Raw genomic sequence first — 23,563 nt, forward strand, 5'->3', positions numbered from 1 at the left:
CCATGCTCTCCACACCACTGTAGTCAAGCTATCCAGGCTGATGACGGCTGATAGCCAGAAACCGGTCCTTGGATGCTTGAATCCGGTCCAGGAAAGACATGGCTTGGCAGTTCGGGCTGGACTATTCCCATGAGGCAGAGGGGCAAGGCTGATTTGCATATGGCCATGTCTGACCTGGGGTGGTGTGGAGTGCAAAAAAACAATGGATTTAGGCCCAGATCCTTGTACTGGGGTGAATGTATGACATTGTTCTGCATTCTGTCCATCAATTCGGCCAAAACGCTCTTTCAAATCGTGAAAGATTTCACTAAGCCTTCTGCACTCACCCGCTCCTCCTCACCTAGCCAAGAACTATTTGATGATCTATCTCATTTTTTTCATCACAAAATTGTGGATATTTTCACTTCATTTGTACCTTCCAAAGGGCTTAATGAGGCTATGCCGACTCTTTCTCCTTCTGTGACCAGTACCACCTCATTTGTTGCATTCGACCCTATCCCCAAAGACTCAGTCCCACACAGAATGAAAAAATGTAAATCCGGCTGCCCTCTCGATCCCGTCCCAGCCCTCATATTCACGCAGTTATCACCTCCCCTTTAGTCTCCATATGGAATACTTCTCTTTCCTCTGGCATCTTCCCTTCAGAATGGAAACAGGCAATGCTTGTCCCCATACTGAAGAAAGTGGATGCTGACCCATCCATACTCAGCAATTACCGCCCCATTTCCCTCCTACCCAAGCCTGCTAAGATCCTTGAAAAGGTGGTACAGGAGCAGCTGGCCGACTACCTGGAATCTAACTCCCTTTTGCATGACTCTCAATCCGGATTTAGATCCGGGTATAGCACTGAGACGGCCCTTCTGGAAGTATCAGAGACCATAAGAGAGAGCGTGGACAGAGACGAGGTGGCCATGTTGGTCCTCCTCGATCTGTATGTGGCTTTTGACACCGTGACCCACTCCATATTACTGAACAGGCTATATAATCTAGGTATTCAGGGCACTCCACTGACGTGGATAAAATCCTTTCTATCAGGCAGAACGCAACAGGTCTGGTGGCGCCCCCACCGGTCAAAAAACAAGATGCCCCTCGATTGTGGTGTCCACAGGGTTCGGCACTCAGTCCCCTATTTTTTAATGTCTACATGTCACCATTGGCAAAGGTTGTTGAGAGCTGTGGTGTCAGGGTGGTCTCTTATGCTGATGATACTCAGCTTATCCTCTCTTTTAGAGACCACTCTGACAAAGGTCTCGACAATTTTAAATCTTGTCTCATCAAAATAGTTGATTGGATAACATCTAACACATTAAAATTAAATACAGATAAGACTGAGGTGTTATTTTTTCAATTTAAAAACACCCCTGCTGACTTCTGTATGGTGGCCGACTGAGCTTAACCCACCACCCATCCCCGCCCACTCTGCCCGGAACCTTGGGTTCCATTTCGATAATGAACTGTCATGCAAAACCCAAATCCAAAAGGTCACATCTGCCTGTTTTGGCAAACTAAAAATGATTAACAAAAATTTCCCACTATCTTTCAAATGACTCAATGAGGACAGTTGTGCACGCCCTTATCACCTCACACCTGGACTATGCCAATAGTTTGAATGTAGGGGCACCTGCATACCTATGCCATCGACTGAAAATCGTCCAAAACGAAGCGGCAAGACTGACTTGGCATGTCCCCTATCGGCACTCCATCTCCCCTTACCTGAAGAATTTACACTGGCTCCAAATCTCCCATCGCATACAGTTCAAAGCCCTGGTCCTAGCTTTCAGAGCGCTCAATGGCCATGGGCCACGCTATCTCAGAGATAGATTGAAGCAGGTCCACTCTGCCCGCTCTCTAAGATCTAACCACCTCCGTCTCATACTACCTCCCCGTTTTCATCGTTCGAGAAGAGGTGGTAGAGCTTTTGCGGTAGTCACCGCCAAGATGTGGAACTCTCAGCCGCTTGACCTCAGACTCACCGAATCAGAAGGCCTTTTCAGATCCAAGTCAAAAACATACCTGTTTTCACGCTGCTAGTTGCCTAAATCACTGATGTCCCTGTCCTCAGCGCCGGGACACCCCCGGTGGGGGTAGCCGTACGCTCTATTAAATTCCATGAATAATAATAATAATAATAATAATAATAATAATAATAATATTAATAATAATAATAATAATAATAATAAATAATTGTTGTTTTTTGCATTCGTCACCCCGAGTGGGATGGGTATGCTCAGACGTGAGTCCCATGCTCTCCACACCACTGGAGTCAAGCTATCCAGGCTGATGACAGCTGATAGCCGGAAACCGGTCCTTGGATGCTTGATTCCGGACCAGGAAAGACATGGCTTGGCAGTTCAGGCTGGACTGTTCCCATGAGGCACAGGGTCACAGCTGATTTGCATATGGCCATGTCTGACCTGGGGTGGTGTGGAGTGCAAAAAAAGATGGATTTAGGCCCAGATCTCTGTACTGGGGTGAATGTATGACATTGTTCTGCATTCTGTCCATCAATTGTTGTTTTTGAATTTGTCACCCCGAGTGGGATGGGTATGCTCAGACGTGAGTCCCATGCTCTCCACACCACTGGAGTCAAGCTATCCAGGCTGATGACTGCTGATAGCCAGAAACCGGTCCTTGGATGCTTGATTCCGGTCCAGGAAAGACATGGCGTGGCAGTTCGGGCTGGACTGTTCCCATGAGGCACAGGGTCAAGGCTGATTTGCATATGGCCATGTCTGACCTGGGGTGGTGTGGAGTGCAAAAAAACAATGGATTTAGGCCCAGATCTCTGTACTGGGGTGAATGTATGACATTGTTCTGCATTCTGTCCATCAATTGTTGTTTTTGCATTTGTCAGCCCGAGTGGGATGGGTATGCTCAGACATGAGTCCCATGCTCTCCACACCACTGGAGTCAAGCTATCCAGGCTGATGACTGCTGATAGCCAGAAACCGGTCCTTGGATGCTTGATTCCGGTCCAGGAAAGACATGGCGTGGCAGTTCGGGCTGGACTGTTCCCATGAGGCACAGGGTCAAGGCTGATTTGCATATGGCAATGTCTGACCTGGGGTGGTGTGGAGTGCAAAAAAACAATGGATTTAGGCCCAGATCTCTGTACTGGGGTGAATGTATGACATTGTTCTGCATTCTGTCCATCAATTGTTGTTTTTGCATTTGTCAGCCCGAGTGGGATGGGTATGCTCAGACATGAGTCCCATGCTCTCCACACCACTGGAGTCAAGCTATCCAGGCTGATGACTGCTGATAGCCAGAAACCGGTCCTTGGATGCTTGATTCCGGTCCAGGAAAGACATGGCTTGGCAGTTCAGGCTGGACTGTTCCCATGAGGCACAGGGTCAAGGCTGATTTGCATATGGCCATGTCTGACCTGGGGTGGTGTGGAGTGCAAAAAACGATGGATTTAGCATATTCTTCAATAAAAGACAACACAGTATCATCAGAATCTGTTCTGAATTTGGGAGCATCTTTGATCCATATTAGCATATGTATGTGAGGAGCACCTCTTGCTTGATACTCCTCTCTCCAAAAGAAATCCACAACCTCTCCAATAGGAGGATTTTTTTTATTGCTGATAAAAGACATCATAGCTTCAACTCTATGATTGAAATATCAGCATACATTAACTGGATCCAAAGAGCACAGTTCTCCAGGTGTCTTGTATTCAATATTTACTATATTTGGATTTGCCTCTTGAAGAAATTCTAGTAAATCATCCCAAGCATACTCAGCACCGCTTAGAGTAAGGAACCATGTAGGAGTTCCTAAGTTCCTTAGTATACATTCAAGTTCTCCATGACAACGGTACCAGTACTCATTAGTACCACGCTGACATGCCATTCAATTAATCAGCTGAGTTTCCAAAACATTATCTTTCTGGTGTACTTTATCCATAAATTCCTTTGCCGAAACATTTTGCAGATGTACACCTGTTTTTAATATATTGTTGACTGCATAAGAAAATCCAGACAAGTGACTCTCAAACAAAAGATGAAATAAATATGGAATACATTGTCGAAATCTTGGATCTTCTGCATACAATCTTGATGTCCGGTATTCAGAAGCAGAAATCTCCACAGGTCGTTCATCATATCGTCCTCCTTTTCCTGTTGGAAACAATTGAGGGAAACAACGAGCTTCCAAACTTTCTTACCATACACTCATGAGACTTCCCTTTGCTTCCTTCATTTGGAATTTTTTTTTTTTTTTTTTTTTTTGCATTTATATGGCGCACAGCTACCCAACAAAGGGTTTCCCGGCGCGACAGATCCCAGTGTCAATGCGGTTACAGGAATTAGATGTTGAATAGCCATGTTTTTAGGGCTTTCCTGAATTTGATGTAGCTTGGTTCAGACCGCAATGTGTGTGGCATTGAATTCCAAAGTGTGGGTCCTAGAAAAGAAAAGGACTTGCCACCCATGCGTGACAACTTGATCTTTGGGATTTCAAAATTATTTGCCGTAGAGGACCGAAGAGATCTAGAGGGACGGTAGGGGCGCATCAGGCTTTGTAGGTATTTTGGGGCGGTATTGGTGGAAATCCTGTGCATGAAACATAGGGATTTGAATTTGACCCGATTTTCAATTTTTAACCAGTGTAGTTTCCTAATGTATTTGGTAGTTGGAGTAGTGATGGGAATTTTCCAGAGTAGTCTGGCTGCTGCATTCTGTACTGACTGTAACCTGCGGACAGTAGCTTTATTTGCCCCCAGGTACAGAGCATTGCCATAATCTAATCTGGATGTGATCAGGGCGTTGACAACTGTTTTCTTGGTGTTTTCAGGTAACATCCAGCAGATCTTTTTAAGCCATTTCAATATGGCGAAGCAGGTGGATGAAGTTTTTACTGCTTGCTGGTGTAGACTGAGTGAGTCGTCAATAATGACTCCCAGGTTGCGGGCATGCGCGACAGGGGTTGGGGGGGTACCCATTTCAGATGGCCAGTGTTGGGGTCCCCAAAGATCTTTGTTTTTACCCAACACGATTAACTCGGTTTTCTCGCCGTTAAGTTTTAGAAAGTTTTTCTGCATCCAACCGGCGATTTTACTAAGTCCGAGTTGTAGGGAGGATGAATTGTCAGCGTCTGCTGCTGATAGCGAAAAAAGCAGCTGAGAGTCATCAGCGTAAGAAAACATTAAAAGCCCAGTGTCTTCCACAATCTTGGATAGGGGACTCATATAAACATTAAAAAGCAACGGGCTAAGAATGGAGCCCTGAGGTACTCCGTGTTTAAATGTCCTTGTATCAGAACAGGCAGTTTGCGAAAATACCTGAAACGTTCGATTTTCTTATAGTGATCTGATCCAATTAAGAGCTGCCCCGCGAATGCCTAGGGAGTGGAGAGTCTGGGCGAGGACCGCATGCGACACGGTGTCGAATGCCGCGCTGAGGTCGAGTAGCACAAGTGCTACTGTTTCGCCCTTATCTACCATGCGACGGATGTTTTCGGTCACCCCATGCAATGTAGACTCAGTGGAAAAACCTGCACGAAATCCCGACTGGTGAGATGGTAACAGATCATGAGTGGTGATGAAATCTGTAAGGCAACGATGAACATGCTTCTCTAATAACTTAGCAAAGGTGGGTAGCAATGATATTGGGCGAAAGTTAGCTGGCAGGTTGGGGTCTGCGCCAGCTTTCTTTAAGAGTGGATGAATCATCGCATGCTTCCATTCAGTGGGTACAGTTTGTTCAAGTAACGACGTATTAAGGAGATCGGTAATTGTAGTTAGAACGTTACTGCTAAGTTGTTTTAAGATTGAACATGGCAGTGGGTCTCTAGGAGAGCCCGATTTGATGGTTTTTAGTAGCCCTTGAACCATGTCAGGGTTCAGCAGGGGCCAACTATCTAGTGTGGCAAAAGATGTATCATCCAAGGAAGGGCAATCAGTAATACCTATGGTATTACCTGGCGTATGTGATGAACAATTGGGGGTCGCTTCAGGAGTGAAGTCGTGTTCATTGGCAGCATAGTTGATGTCTTGGTGGATTTTATCAACTTTATGAATAAAAAAGTTGGCTAACATGTCACATTGCGTTTTGTTTAGCTCAGGTGGAGGTTGGGACGTATTGGATCCCGCCAGCTCTTTAACTAACTTGAAAAGTGTTTTAGAGTGGTCTAAAGCATTTGTGATTTTTGTGCAGATGAATTCTGCTTTGACTTTGTTTCACTGTTTTTGGTAAGCTGTTAGCTGGATTTTATATTTTTCCTTATCTGCAAGTAAGTAAAACCTCCTCCATTGACGTTCGAGATTCTTACATTTAGTTTTTTCATTTTGTAGAATATCATTGAACCAAGGTGCAGGAGAGCGATGGGTGTTTTGTTTTAACTTTGTTTTAGGCAGAATGGAATCAATGGCTGAAAGAAGCCAGTTTTGTACTGTGGAGGAGAGCTGTTGAACCGTAGTCTTAGTGCAAGGGCGATGTTTTTCCAGTAGGGCATTGAGACTGTCAATATCAAGTTTTTTCCATTTCCTTATGAGCTGAGTGGGTAAAGGTATGTTATCGTTGTTTGATAGGTCAACCTGAAGATTAAATTTAATCAGGAAGTGATCGGACCAAGGCAAAGGCTGGGCAGACTGCATCTCAATGTTGTTGAGGTTGGAAAAGATGGGATCCAACAGATGCCCTGCACGGTGTGTAGGACCGGAATTCTTTAAGGTTAAATTAATAGCTGCTAAGTCATTTATAAGAACTTTGGCCAAGGAGCAATTCTCATCCTCTAAGTGCAGGTTTATATCACCTAGAATAGTAAAGTTGGCAGTTCTCATAGCCAGTGGACCGATGAGTTCAGACATATTTGTGACCCATTTGGATGCTGCCGCCTCGGGAGGACGATATATAAGGATACCGGATAGGGTGAAATTAGGGGCTAATGTAAGTTTAAAAATCGCCGCCTCAGAACCACCGCAAGAAAGCGGCTTAAAATCGCAGTGAAATAATTTTTTAAAAATTACAGCAATTCCTCCACCAGGTTTCTTATCCCTGTCCAGTCTGGTAATGGCATAGGAATCAGGAAGTGCCATAACTATATCAGGTCCTGAGCTATCTTTGAGCCATGTTTCTGTAACAAACAGTGCATCCGGTGTTTCATCTAAGAGCAAATTAAAAATTTCTGTTTTATGTTTTGGTAAGGAGCGACAGTTGAGACTAATGAAGGAAAATATTTGTGATTTTAACTGAGTTTTGAAGGAATCATTCTGCGTGGATTTGGTCCCTACTGGGTCAATATGTAGGTGGCATGTTAGACAGGAATCCTTTCCCTCCTCTAAGTGTAACAGTCTGCAGGAAGATTTAGTAGCTGGTTGTAGTGCCTTCAAATGGGCTGACGTATATTTAATATGAGGGGCTTCTAAGGGGTTTATCGCAACTTTGGCTGTAGGAGATACCTGTGCTGAGTCAGGGTCCGAGCTAGATGATGAAGCCATCGCCCTAAAGCACGTCCGAGGCGCAGACGGGCACAGACGGGCTGACTCTGGCGTGACTCCGGCGCTGAGATGGCGCGTCCACAAACGCGACCGCTAGCGCGGAGAACAACCGTTTCCTTAAGTAGAGGACACTGGAGCTCTCTCACTGCTCTCGCCCCCTCACTCAATATGGCCGCCGTACAATATGTCAATACTGCACCTCGATCTCCAGCCCTAAAATCGGCTGTGATCGTCAGGACAAGGCGAAAATAGTGCCTACTGAGTGCCAGGTGTGCTGGGTGCAAGCAGTATGGAAATTCAACAATTTAGGAATAAAAAATCGGCGTTTTCTAAAAATTCAAACACGTTGCATGCAGTAGCTCTAAAAGGCTCCTAGCGTGATCTGAGCACAAACAAAGTATTTGCAAAGCGCTGGAATCTCGCGCCTGCCTCCTAGGGGCTCCTTAAGTAGAGGACACTGGAGCTCTCTCACTGCTCTCGCCCCCTCACTCAATATGGCCGCCGTACAATATGTCAATACTGCACCTCGATCTCCAGCCTTAAATCGGCTGTGATCGTCAGGACAAGGCGAAAATAGTGCCTACTGAGTGCCAGGTGTGCTGGGTGCAAGCAGTATGGAAATTCAACAATTTAGGAATAAAAAAATCGGCGTTTTTTTAAAAATTCAAACACGTTGCACGCAGTAGCTCTAAAAGGCTCCTAGCGTGATCTGAGCACAAACAAAGTATTTGCAAAGCGCTGGAATCTCGCACCTGCCTCCTAGCGGCTCCTTAAGTAGAGGACACTGGAGCTCTCTCACTGCTCTCGCCCCCTCACTCAATATGGCCGCCGTACAATATGTCAATACTGCACCTCGATCTCCAGCCCTAAAATAGGCTGTGATCGTCAGGACAAGGCAAAAATAGTGCCTACTGAGTGCCAGGTGTGCTGGGTGCAAGCAGTATGGAAATTCAACAATTTAGGAATAAAAAATCGGCGTTTTTTAAAAATTCAAACACGTTGCACGCAGTAGCTCTAAAAGGCTCCTAGCGTGATCTGAGCACAAACAAAGTATTTGCACAGCGCTGGAATCTCGCGCCTGCCTCCTAGGGGCTCCTTAAGTAGAGGACACTGGAGCTCTCTCACTGCTCTCGCCCCCTCACTCAATATGGCCGCCGTACAATATGTCAATACTGCACCTCGATCTCCAGCCCTAAAATCGGCTGTGATCGTCAGGACAAGGCGAAAATAGTGCCTACTGAGTGCCAGGTGTGCTGGGTGCAAGCAGTATGGAAATTCAACAATTTAGGAATAAAAAATCGGCGTTTTTTAAAAATTCAAACACGTTGCACGCAGTAGCTCTAAAAGGCTCCTAGCGTGATCTGAGCACAAACAAAGTATTTGCAAAGCGCTGGAATCTCGCGCCTGCCTCCTAGGGGCTCCTTAAGTAGAGGACACTGGAGCTCTCTCACTGCTCTCGCCCCCTCACTCAATATGGCCGCCGTACAATATGTCAATACTGCACCTCGATCTCCAGCCCTAAAATTGGCTGTGATCGTCAGGACAAGGCGAAAATAGTGCCTACTGAGTGCCAGGTGTGCTGGGTGCAAGCAGTATGGAAATTCAACAATTTAGGAATAAAAAATCGGCGTTTTTTAAAAATTCAAACACGTTGCACGCAGTAGCTCTAAAAGGCTCCTAGCGTGATCTGAGCACAAACAAAGTATTTGCAAAGCGCTGGAATAACTCAATAGTATTCCCATAACTTCTTTGGAATGAAGTGGATGAACCCTGTAATGTTCATAGATTTCTTCAGTTCTGCACATATCCACTTTTTCAATTTGTCCAGTTGACGAGTCAGTATCGTCTTCTAAAGATACATCTTCTTCTCCCACATACACATTTTTATAGTACTGATTATTTTTTACCAGATACAACGTTGCATTTTTCACTTTCCTAACATCCAATTCTTGCCAGATTTTCATACTCTTAGTATGAACGCCATTACCTAAAATAACTAAAGGTTCATCTTCTACATTTTCTACACCAATTGTTTCATTATTTTTCTTTAAATCTAGAGGCAAATATACAACTCTTTCCTTTAATCCTCTCTGTAAATCTGAAGGAGGGAATTTCCCTGTCTTAGGCTCCATACAAACAATAGCTTGAAATGGATGCACACATTGAATAAGAATAGATTCATAGGTATTTAAATCCATCAGTTCAGAATGAATTTTTACCAACTCAAAATGATTATGCACAGCTCTAGCAGGCATTTTGTTCTCGTCTAATTTGTTATAACAATATTTACAAATACGTTGATCAGAACCCAAATCAAAACAATTCTCTACCAACAAATAAGTTGCAAATTCCTTCCACTCATTATTATTTTCTTTTTTACTTTTTAAATACAGATCAACAGTCCTAGTCTGATTTTTATAATGAGTTTGTTGCCAAAAGATACAGGAATAATTTGCCCTTTAACCTGAAATGACCTTAAACTTTGTGATTTCTTACTCACATTTTTTTGTACTAGAATGCTGTACATTCTCTTCCACATTTCCTTCTATTAATGTATCAGTTTCGGCACTATCTTGCTCATCAACAAAGTAACTAAACTCAATTCCTTCACAAACGTTCATTACATCTGATACTGATCCACGTAAAAGAGCACTGTTCAAGTTTTTTAATATTACTGCTGGACTTTTTGCATAATACAATGTCCTGACTAATTTCCTCATTTGAGTATGATGTACTGCTAACATCCTGAAATTGTGAAAAACATTTTAACATACTTTTCTAGAAAGACAAGCCAGAGAATGACCTTGCAAACCACTATTTTCTCTCACTCTGAAAGGGTCTAGTCCTTGCAACATCTTAATCTTTTGTTTACCAGTTTTCGTAATATAGTTACGTAAGAAATTGCGTAAAAAATCAATAGATTCCTGTCGTACACTACAAATACAACTGCAATTCCAAGTGTACTCTGGAGCGCTAGGACGTCTCCCTAAAACTTCATCAGCTAACACCTTTTCTGCATTTCTGGGAACAATTTTCTCTTTCTCAATAGGACAACCATTTCTAACCTCATAAGCTCGACCACTGCTGTCAACTGCATGCAACAAATCATTACTCTGAAGATAACTCTCTTCATTAAAAACAGGCTCAGAACTTGAACTATGTTTCAATTCACCCAAGAAAACATCAGAAAAAATAGTTATGTTAATTAGTCTTCTCCACTTACTATTGGCCTTCATTAAATGGATTGGTTTATCTAGTGATCGAATTCTATTGATTATTTAAAATAAATAATTTATTTTTTAATTCAAAAGCCTTTTCAACAATACTTTCAATATGTGTCTTCTTCTTATAAAATGCTGATTTATGTTACATTTCTTCATATCCTTTAATAAGTTTAAGACAACTCTATTGTAAAACATTTTTTTCTAATTTCCTGAAATTGATTTTTCCTCCTTTTACTATACATTGTTTCTTTAGAACATGATTTCCCATCATTTCTGTTTTTTCTCTTGTTTTTCTATTTTGTTGCAGATACATTTTTTTTATTGTTCACATTCTCCACACTATTCGTAGCGTTTGATAGCTTTTTTAGAAAATTCTTAGTTCTCTTACCAGGAGATTTTTTGTTTTTCACCTAAGACTGATGTTCAGGTTAATTTTGTGGATGACTTCTCTTGAAATAATAAGCTTTATTACGTTGTTTCCTCTTTTCACTTTTTCTAGCCATGTTGAATTTCTTTTAGTGTTAATAAATCGAATCTGTTATAAAAATATATATATAATGTTATAAAAAATATATAAAATATACTATTCTATTACTAAACAAATACAATCTACAATGACTAAGTATAAAAAACAAGTGTGTAACTGATAACAGAAGTGCATACATACTGCATATGAGTTTCAAGAGCTACATCTGCAAGAAGAGTACCTAAATGAATTTATAAATGGTTAGATTTTGAAACAGTGAATGGATTATTACATGGTGCTCAATGCATCACTAGACCAGTGCAGGCGGAGACACAGAGTATTTGCTGCAACATTATCGTAACTAACTGGGGAATTCGAGGTATGAAAGACAAATGTGCACGTGGATAGAAGAGTGCATGCATTCAGCATACAGGTTTGAAGTAGTTCTTGTCCTGAGGCCTACTTCGCTACATGAGTACTTGGGTACTGAATGAATAATTACAGTACTGTAATGAGAGTGTCTGAGTGAATCTATAAGTGTTTGAGGTCTAGTGCACTGAATAATCAGTTCATACCACGAAATGGGTCACTACAACAGTGCAAGAGCAATGACAGACTGTTTACTGGAAGTGTAAGGATACAGACTAGGGAATTGAAGGTGTGAAAGATAAGTCTGCAGGTAGATACAAGACTGTATGCATAGTGCATAGGGCTTTGAAGCACTCCATGTTCTAAGGCCTACATCACTGCATCAGTACTTGGGTACCTAATGAATGACTACATTCCTGCAAGGAGAGTGCCTGACTGAATTTATAAGTGCTTCAGTTTTAGCACAGTGAATGGATTAGAAGAAACTGCTGAATGGGTCGATACAACAGTGCAACAGCAGTGACAGAGTGCTTGGTGAAAGTATAGGGATACAGACTGGGGAATTGAAGGTGTAAAAGACAAGTGTGTGGCTAGATACGAGACGGAATGCATTCTGCATAGGGGTTTGAAGCAGTGCATTCACTAAGGCCTACTTCGCTGCATGAGTACTTGGGTACTGACTGAATGACTACAGTTCTGCAAGGAGAGTGCCTGACTGAATTTATAAGTGCTTTACGTTTGGTGGAAGTCTAAGAATACAGACTGGAGAATTGAAGGTATAAAAGACAAGTGTGCAAGTAGATACAAAAATGCATGCATAGTACATAGGGCTTTAAAGCAGTTCATTCCCTCAGGCCTACTTTGCTGCATGAGTACCTGGGTACTGACTGAATGATTACAGTTCTGCAAGGAGAGTGCCTGACTAAATGTAAAAGTGCTACAGTTTTAGCGCAGAGAATGGATAAACACATACTGCTAAAAGGGTCACTTTAATAGTGCAACAGCAGTGACACAGTGTTTGGTGGAAGAGTAAGGATACACACTGGGGAATTGAAGGTATAAAAGACAAGTGTGCAGGTACATTTAAAACAGTATGCATAGTGCATAGGGATTAGAAACAGTCCATGCCCTAATGTCTACTTTGCTGCATAAGTATTTGAAAACTGACTGAATGATTACAGTTCTGCAAGGAGAGTGCCTGACTGAATTTTTATAAGTGCTTGAGTTTTAGCGCAGTGAATGGATAAGCACATACTGCTGAATAGGTCACTACAATAGTGCAACAGCAGTGACAGAGTGCTTGGTGAAACTGTAAAGATACAGAGTGGAGAATTGAAGATGTTAAACACAAGTGTGCAGATAGATACACGACTGCATACATAGTGCATAGGGATTTAAAGCAGTCCATGCCGTAAGGCCTACTATATATCTAACTACTGCATTTTAGTGTATAACCCTAACTCATTTTGCAAATACATAAGTAATTTGCTGCACTATTTGCACCAACATTACATCAAAAAATTGACACAATACAACCACAAAGAGGCGCAAGGGGCTTGCAAATCTGCCCCAGAGTGTCTGCAGCAGTGTATGTATACTGACTGGTACATTGTAGATTTGAAAGACAAGTCTGATTCTAGACAAACAACCCTATGAATGTCTCTTGAAGGGCTAATATGAATGCACACATTGCATAAATGTAAATACTACATTTTACTGTACAACCATGAGTCATTTTCCAAATACAAAACAATAACTGGTTTCTAATTCTATCAAAACTTGAAAAAAGGATAGATTTTTCAGCAGTTATGTGTCTGCAAACACAAAACATACAAAAATGCTTCTCTCAGAATAATTTGTCAATGCACACAGACGCACAGTGTGATTCTAGACAAAAAAAAGACCTTGCATTTTACCAAAACACATTTACTAGTCTAGAAACAGTAACGTGAGTAAACACATTCTATATACATGACTGCTGCATTTTACTATATAATCCTGATTCATTTTGCAAATACATAACCAATTTGCTGCATTACTGGTGTGAACATTACAACAAAAAAGTGACACAATAGAACAACAAAGAGGCACAAGGGGCTTGTAAATCTGCCCCAGAGTGTATGAAGCAGTGTATGTATACTGACTGAGAAATTGTAGATTTGAATCAAAAGTCTGATTCTAGACAAGCAGCACTATTAATTACTCTTGAAGGGCTAATATAACTGCACACATTCCAGAAATATAAATACTGCATTTTACTGTACAACTATGAGTCATTTTCCAAATACAAAAGCAATAACTGGTTTCTAATGCTAACAAAACTTGAAAAAAGGATAGATTTTTAAGCAGTTACATGTCTGCAAATGCAAAACATACAAAAATGCTTTTCTCCAAATAATTCCTAAATGCACACAGACGCACAGTGTGATTCTAGACCAAAAATATTAGACCTTGCATTTTACCAAAACACATTTACTACTCTAGAAACGGTATATGTATAATGATACACCGCACACGTTTTCATTGCAAACATGACATCGCCATCTTTACATAGCACACACATTCACAAAGCACACTGACACAATGCAACACATTACTTCGCTCCACCATTAAAATGCATACAAAACACAACCACTACGCACACAAACACCCCGCATGCTTTAACATCACATTTTTCCCCCCGAAATAACACACACTACCCCCAGCACGAGCACATCCCTTACACCCATCCCCCTAGACCCGTACTCCTAAATCCTTAATTAGTACCTTACACTACGGCCCCCTGACCCAACCCTTAACCCGAAAACACATGCTCCGTAGTGATGAGTGTTCGCCGTTTGATCAGTCGGAATGAAAAGCAGCACATTTCCATGTGCTATGAAACATCTTCTGCATGCACCTGTCATATTAGCATCGATGTAAGTTTGATCTTGTACAGGTTACATTGGGACACTGGTATGGGCTACAGCAGCATAAACATACATTAATTTAATGTCCATAATGCAACCGCAATTCTTCAAGGCTTTTACAGCAAGCGAAGGAGAGCGAATGTAAATAATTTATTCAGTTTGGCCAACGGAAGAGATTTGGGAGGAAAGAAAGTGTGCAAATATGTTTGCTACCATAATTTCCATGTGAAAGTTTATGGATATTTTCAGCCCCTTTCAAAAAAGTGTCCTAGTCTAAAGTCATCCTCGGCACAATCGCTAGACATGAAATGTGTGCGGCAATCTGTCACTGTCACGCGGCATTTCTATGTAATATCAGTTGCAGTTCTTGCAGTCAAAGATTTGATTCCAACAAATAATGTTTCCCCATGCACCCTTTCATCCATCCATCCATCCATCATTCATCTACCCACCCTTTCACACATCCATCATCCTTCATCCATACACCCTTTCAACCTTACATCCATACATCCATACATCCATACATCCATCCTTGGCCCATCCACCCTTCCATCCACCCATCCATCCATCCATCCATCTATTATTCATCTACCTTTTCACACATCCATCTATCCATCATTCATCCACGCTGCATCTGTCATCTGTAAACATCCGTATCCAGCATCATCTGTCACTCTCAAGCACTTGCTGTCACGCGTTGTAACGGAGCTCCAAAGAAAAATATTTAGACACTGCTGAGAAGACTAAAACAAGAAGCTAGGCTCTGCTTCAACTGCTGCCATCCAGGCCCCTACACCATGGATCTGTAAAAACATCAATTAAACACTATGCCCAGCAAAGCACATGGATGCATAGTCCAAACTACTTAGGAAATTTAACCCTATAACCCTAACAAAAACATTAGGACAAAGAAAACAAACCAGAGCATTTAAACCAGATTCAGCAAGAAGATGCAGGGTGCTGAATTACCCATGTAAGTTAGAAACACTATGCCCAGGAAAGCACATGGGTGCATAGCCCAGCCAGAAGATACAGGGTGCTCAACGACCCTTCAACTGGAATAGTAACTGCACACTTTCTAAATGTTTTAGTACTGCACTTTACTGTACAAAGGTGACTTACCAAACACATTAACTTACCAAATGCTTTTATCACAATGGTTATCAAAATGCAGATAAACTCAGAATGTGATTCTACACAACTAAACTAATCCTTGCAATTTAGTACGATAAACACATTACTCTTATTAAAAATAAATGCACCACATACATCCCCTTACAAGTTAACAACTCACCTTTCAAACTGATTTGTAGATTAAGAAGAATGCCAGTCACACAGCAGATATTCTTATACAGAATCTCTGTACTTCACTATTCTTAAGAAAACCAGAAAATGGCAAAGTTTCCCTCTCATACTATTCACATATATATGTAAATAACAAATCACATTTCTTCCCACATTAATTCAAAAGCAAACACACATTTCTAATGGTTGAACTTTAGAACCCTATCCAACTGACATAACTTTGAACCCTACCCCCATTCTGCCTTCTGCCTGTTACCATAGAAACTCTTAAATGAGCACACAGGTCAAAAGTTCATCACACAATGTTACTAATCAAAACAGCAAGTATACTTGACTTTTCAACATATCAGCTTATCTTATGTAATGTACATTTCAATCATTTTTTTTGAACAATAAGAAACATGCTTTTACAAAACAGAAACATGCACCCTAATTTTCAGTGTAGAATGTTCTCAAACAACCAATCATTTCTTATCTTTTTTCAAAACTACACCTTATCCACCATTGTAGAAAAATCTTAGTTTTCAAACTGCCATTTCATTTCAGAGACCATATGAGTGCAACCAGACCTCCCTTCAACATGCTTGGAGTGTGGATTGTGGGACACTGCTATATTTTCTGGAGCCAAAGGTACGCAGAACAGAAAGGAATTCACAAAGATAAAGGTTTATCAAATGTAGACATTAAATGGATTTGGCAGGGAGGGTTAAAATGGCAGCAATTGATGCCATTGGTTAAATCCTTTTTACATCTCAAAAACCCTGACCTCATAATAGTGCACTGTGGTGGCAATGACCTAGGCACTTTGACTGGGGTAGGTCTGGAAATGCTTATGCTGGACAACCTATTCAGAATTGATGGCACTTTTCCCCCAAACTGCCTTTGTCTATTCTAATGTATGCCAAAGAAAGAAATGGAACTGGTCCAAACAATTTTGTCCACAGATTAAGAAAGCTAAGAAACCTGTGAATACATCTGTTTCTGCTTTTCTCCGAGACTATAGAATGGGGTCCATTTACCAAAACAATCTGCGCTTCAATATGCATGGTATCCATAGGAGAGATGGTGTACATTTTACAGATAAAGGGAACTTTAGACTCTGCATCGGTACTTACTTGTAGGTACTAAAATCTCCCAATAAACACAAGGGCTCTTTTTAGAGCCACTCAACATCTAAACACATAAGCTTGATAAATATCTAAAAAATATTTTTATTTTTCTTGCTTAGATACGCGTATGGTAAATCCTGGTGACATACGGGGTACGGTATGCGTACCCAACGCGTGCCCACCAGAGGTCCCCAGGGCCACCACAAGCCTCCAGGAGGGGGGCCGCGTGACCCTCTTCCAATATTTTAAAGCCCCGCGGAGTAGCCATCCCCGGGGCTGGGGGGCCCCTCTGTGCCCCCCATTATTATAAAAAAAAAACAGGGGGGTGGCATTCCCCGGGGGTGGCGGTCCCTGAGGCAAGGGGGCCCGTCTGGGCCCCCATTATAAATAAGTACATTGCCCTCGGGATTTGGCTCCCCCGGGGGCTAATTAACAATAAAGCGGGCTTCGGGTACTTTTTTCTTTTTCACGGGGTATACATACATTATGTGATTACTCTACAATAACAAGATGTGCATGCAACTCCGACAGTCGAACACGGATTTCCAGCATCAAGTTGTACAGTGTACCTGAATGAGAACATACGTATATAAATGACCTGCCCTTCATGTGTCAAAATCTACAACTTAAACATTTCACAGCCCTATATTACTACAACTACAACACTGCACTGAATGTACAATAAACATTCATAATCACAAAAATACGTCATGTCTACCATATTTTATGTGTGCAACTATGGATGAATATAGGTTCAGTGATACCGCGTACCTTTCATGTTGGCCATGTTGTGGTACTTTACAGCTATAATGACACATTTACTTTTAAGACCCGGGTGACGTCAGCGCTACAAAACGGACACCTGAATCACATGATTTTTCATATAGCTCACGACGTGACCACGCCCATAGCTCCGGAATCATGCTTCAGAGCCTCGCGCAGCACTGGTGTACGTCAGGCCAGCCCACTCCGCTTACGCTACCAGGAAAAAAACAAAAATTAAACATTGCCCAGATTTCCATTGTAGTGATTTCTTAGTTCCAGGTTTAGTTGTCAGAACAGCACACACACTCCCTCATGGCTGGTATACACCCACACCACACCCATCCAGGACATGGGTCACAACTTACGTGACTCTTCCTATAAAAAAGACGGGGAGCACGTGGTGTACGCTATTTTAGAGTTTCTCCCATCCGCACCGCTGTGATGGTCCGTCCTAGTGGTTCGGATGCCTCATGTAGCCCAGAACTACCAAACAAAGGGGCCCACTACCACATGCCTGGCCTCATTGGTCACTGAGTTAGTGATACTGGAAGCACTGAGCGGGTGAAGAACTTGCGATTATGATCATGGGAATACGAGTATGTCGTTAGCCATACCGATATCAAGACTCGGCACCATATGTCAGATTTCTTGGTGGCAGATTGGGACTACATGATGTAGAAGGTATCCTGTCCACAAAAAGGTGAGCAGTGAGGCCAGGGTGCGCATCGGAGTGAGTCGAAGGGCTGTAGCAAACTGGATACAAAAAAGAGACGCAGCGATTTAGACTAACGCAGTCCTATATAGTGTATCAAATTACATGCATATATTTTTTCCAACAGCAGGAACTTTTTTATATTCGCTCAAATGTCTGGAATATAAACTATACAAATATTTTAAGTGTGAGAAGGAATGTGTGCAAAAGGAAGATGTTATTCAAGTCCACATTAAGGTAGTAACAATTACCAATCATAACATATTTCTTTTACTATCTTTTAGATCTAGAGCTTCAGGGTGCATTATGTCCCATTACGTAGTGAAAAACACACCGGTGACAGAAAGTTGAGCTGCAAATATTCTTTGCAGTCACTCTCTCACTTCCTCTCTCCTTTGATAAAAAAAATTACACATAATGTTAACTTCCTTTTATCTGACAGGTTGTGTTTCACAAATTGGCGTCATCCCCCCCCAAAAAAACCTACAAAGCTCTACGTTTGTGTATTCTGCGATGATGTGTGGCCATTGTAACAACGACGAGTAGCCTGCTTCGACACGTAGTGCACCCTCTTTGAATCACGCCAATGGCACTAGGTGAGCAAAGAAACTTGTTTCCGAAACAACAAAAAGTTATCTGTGTAAGGAGAGAGTGGCAGCAGCTTCACTGTGTAGAAATATACAATTATCTCTGGGCAGTGAGAATAGATAGGTTACAACAGTCTAATGAACAGATCTACAAGCTTCATACTCTACTTTTGTGTCACTTTTAACATGGAAAAAGTGGCGCAAGGAGCTAGTAAATCTGAATCTGACTTCTCAAGAAAAACACTCACCTCCAGACTCTGAGACTCAAAGGGGTGCAACAGTCTAGGTATGCAATATTGAGAACTTATCGCTATGCAGTGTGAGTGCATGATGTGAGAAGTTGGCCTGGTATATGATGTTCACTATTCTAGTGAGCACCTTGCACCAGTCCAAACAACCCTTATGGTGATTGTTGCAAAGTCAACCTTATAGACCACCTATCCTAGTGGTAGCATGGACAAAGCAGTCTTAAGCTAATACTTCAGGAAAGGTGAGTAGACCTAGAGCCTAGGAAAACGCTGGGGCTACGCTGATCGACCAAAGGATTGAAAGTAGGAGACCCACAGGATGCGTGTGCAGTGTCTAGACACACACGCGAGTTACCATAGAGATTCAATGGGAACGTAAAAGTTACCAAGTTAAACTAGGACACTTGGATAGTTGTTACCGACGGGAGCACTGGAGAACTCGAGTTACCTCACCCAGGAAAGCCGGGTGCATAGGTGTTCTTTCGTGTCGGGTTTCGTCGCTGAAACCTATTGAGAGCTGCAAGAAAGTGCTGCAGGCGACCAGGAGGAAAATGTCCGGGTGGGTCCAAGGGTTCATCGGAGTCAAGAAGAACCTGAAAGCAGAGGGGGCAGAGTCTGGGTCCCTAGCCAGTGACCAGGAAGGAACCAGGAAGGAACCAGGCGATGTCGAGATGCGATCAGGTGAAGAAGTGAAGCTTGTCTCTGCAGCCACGTGGACCAGGAGGCATCAATGATGATCAGGCACTGGATACGAGCTATTCCACCAAGGCTCTCGGTGACTGTGGTGTCAATATCTGGATTGGACCCAACAAGCCTTGGTAACCGCAACCCACACATGAAGTGAAGATGGGCTTCTGTTCAGACCAGCAGTGTCTGGGGTGCTTCTCTTTCACAGAGAAGCTGGAGCAAGACTGGAAAAACCAGGCAAGGATTGTAAATTCAACGGGTGGTCTTCATAGGCTTACTAGCCAACGGGCTAGCAACCGGGAAGACGCTGTAAGCTGAAATGCAGGCACAGGCCCCACGTGGCACTCGTGGAGTATGCATGGTGCTGGGCTAATCTGCCGCCGGTGCTGGGGATCAAACCGTGATCCCCAGATTCCAGAGTTAGTCACCCTAGCCGCCGTGCCAAACCTCTTCTACACTAAAACATGGGAGAGAGAAAGTTATAGATGGAGCCATTAATGTGTGTTGTTTTTCTTCCAAAGTAGTATATCTCATGTGTAGGAAGGTGGATATCTGACTATATGGTTACCCCAACTTTTTGCCTAGTGTTTAGCTGGTGTTTTACTTAGTTGGCCTGGGATCCTGCTATTCAGGACCCCAGGCTATCTGCTCTCTCTGTAAAATGGACTCCATGTACTTTAGGTACATATCTAATTGGGTATTGGGTCACCTTGTGAGCCCCTGTATAGTGTACCATAGGTACCCAGGGCATAGGTGCATCCAAGGCCTACCAGGGGCTGCAGCATGCATTATGCCACCCCTGGCTGGCCATCCAAACTGACACCACAGGATGATCACTCAGCTTGGGCAAGGTCTTGTAATCATCCCATGCTTAGATATAGTATACCTATATCTACCCTTATATATAAACACATATATACCTGTAAGTCACTCCTATGGCAGGCCTTAACAATCCTGGAGGAAGAGTGCTTGGATTTTAGTGAGATGGTGCTCTAGCATGAGATGTGCCTGTATGCAGCTTTCGGAACCATGTCCTTATAGCTGTTCTATGATATAGCCATACCTTATACTCTTAAGTGCATTATAATCCTTGCGGTTATTGCTAACTTTGGTTTGGCTTTATCAAAACATGTCGTGTAAGGTGTCATACGCTTTGGAATACTACCCTCCCCCCACCAGTTCTGGGGCGGGGGTAGCATTCCACCCTTCTAGAGGGAGAAGACATGTAGTAACTACTTTACCCGGTTAAAGTTAAACAGAGCCTTAGCGAGCTTTAGAGCAAATGCTGCTCGGGTCTGGGGCTTCTCAATCCCCAATGCACAACTTCGAGGGTACCTCAGGAGCTGCACAGGTAGCAAAAAGCAGGTAGTTTAGGATGTCTGGTCCCACGTCGCTCGTGTCTGCCATGGGTCTCAGCTTTGCTGTGGATGTGGGTCGGCATCAGAGATGTCTGGGAATCCAGTTCCTGGGTCGCTAAGTCTTCGGGATCCAGCTGGAGCGTCGACAAAGCAAACTGGCAAGTTACTGTTGGTGCCTGTTTGCACAGGGTGGTCACTCCTTGACCACAAGTGAGATATCTTCAGTCTTCCAGTCGATATGGAACGTCAAAGGTCCAAGAGTTCTTGTAAGAATTTCTTTCCAGGATAATTCAAAAGTCTCTAGACTCAGCTCCTATCTTTATACTAAACTAAGGGGCTGGATTACCTGCTAGGTCCCTCCTGTGGGTGGAACCTGGGAAGGGGTGGTTACACCCCTTTCCCTTTGTCCAGTTTTGTGCCAGAGATGGGGCTGGAGTGCCCCACGGCTATGCGTGGAGCACCTTATGTGCCCCAGGCAGTGTCTCATTTATTTCAACCCACCCTGCCCCAATACACTAAAGTCTGTCTGGGGAGGTGCTATCACCTCCCAAGGCAGGAAATCTTTTGTCAAGTCCTCCCCTGCCGCAGTTTTATCCAGCAGCACATGGCCCTTTAGGCTCCTGTGCATTTTGGGCTAAAAAACCCTTCATCAGGGAGAATTCACTGTGAAGAGATCATAATGTACGTTTGGTTTTATTTCATGAGCATTACATGAACATACATTGTTAGTGTATGGTGGTGTAACACATTGGCTTTGGGTGCTATGTTAATGCTATTATGGACCATATGAGTTTTAGCGATCATAGTGAAGGGATTTTTTGTGCATTTTGTTCTGTATTTGTCACCAAATAAAAGCACACCAACAAATAAACAAAACATGCACACGAAAATGTGTAGATGTGTGAGAAACATGTCTTCGTAATGACCCATACTAGCCCACAATTTGTCACGTGTGCGTTTTAGTTGGCATTACTCACGGCGGTCAAAAGATTATGGAGACTTGTTTCCTTCATGAGAAAACAAAAAGTGAGATGTTGAAGTATTAGTCCACGTGGTCGCGTATACATTAAATGGTTGTCTAATAATAATCATCCCATCGCTACATGACTTTCTAAATAGCATGCATATTCCACCCGGTCGTTAAGACCATTGGGTTTGCTGGAATTGAGTTTCATAATCCAGAAGTCCTCTCGACACAGCTAGTGCTTATTATTGTCTCTTCCTTCTACTCGCTGTACTGTTTCTAAAACTTGGAATCTTAATTGAGATATATTATGAAGTTTTTCCTAGAAAATGTTCCGCAACTGCAGATTTCATGTTCCTTATTCTGATATTTGATTCATTAATGCATGTCTTAATTTTCCTTTCTGTTTTTCCCTCATAGACTTTGCCACATGGGCATTTCAGTAGATACACTACATTGGTTGTATCACAAGTTGCTGTTGTTATTAATTTGATATTGTATCCCCTCATCGGGTGTGTGAGGTTGGTACCCTTTATCACGTTATTGCAATTATTGAAATTCATTTATGGTTTAGTTCCTTTCGCTACTAGGGTCTTTTTTTCCGCTTAAGCAGCTTGCCCTTGTTTTTATTCCTCGTATACGCAAATAGCTGTGGCTGCGTAAACGGTAATTTAAAATCTGGTTCCATACTTAGCATCTGCCAATGGCGATTGATAATCTTGTTGAAGTTCACGCTCATGTTTGAAAATTTTGAAAACTATAACCATTCTGGTGTTTTCATGTTTGGTTGATTTCTTTAAGAGATCCACTATATTAGCTGAATGTATTCGTTGTTTAGCCTTCTCTATGATATGATCTGGGTATCCTCTCTCTCTGAATTTTTTCTCCATTTCTTCAATTCTATGAATGGCTTTAATTGGGTCCAATGTACTCATTTTCACTCTTAGCATTTGGGAGGCTGGTAAATGTTCTTTAAGTGACATTTGGTGGAAGCTTGTAAAATGTAACATGTAGTTTTTGTCAGTCGGTTTCCGGTATATATCGGTTTCCAAACCACCTTGAGTTACCTTGACTTCCACATCTAGAAATGTTATCTTTTCCTCCGGCATTTCCCAGGTAAACTGTATACACTCATCTATATCATTCAAATTCTGCAGTGCTTTTTCCTGATTGCTGTGTGTTCATCCATATGATGAATACATCATCAATGTATCTCACAAACAGTTTAATATTATTTTGCCATTCCGATATTGTTAGTATATGTTCTTCCTCGTACTGCTGCATGAGGAAATTTGAGTATACTGGCGCAGCGCAATTGCCCATAGAGGTACCGGCTAATTGGAGACACCAATTTTTTCGGATCTGAAGTAACTATGATACAGGGTGAAGTATATGAGCTCCATGAGAGAAACATGCATT

The sequence above is a fragment of the Lissotriton vulgaris genome, chromosome 3_1, assembly GCF_964263255.1.
Source record: "Lissotriton vulgaris chromosome 3_1, aLisVul1.2, whole genome shotgun sequence".
Classification (NCBI taxonomy): Eukaryota; Metazoa; Chordata; class Amphibia; order Caudata; family Salamandridae; genus Lissotriton; species Lissotriton vulgaris.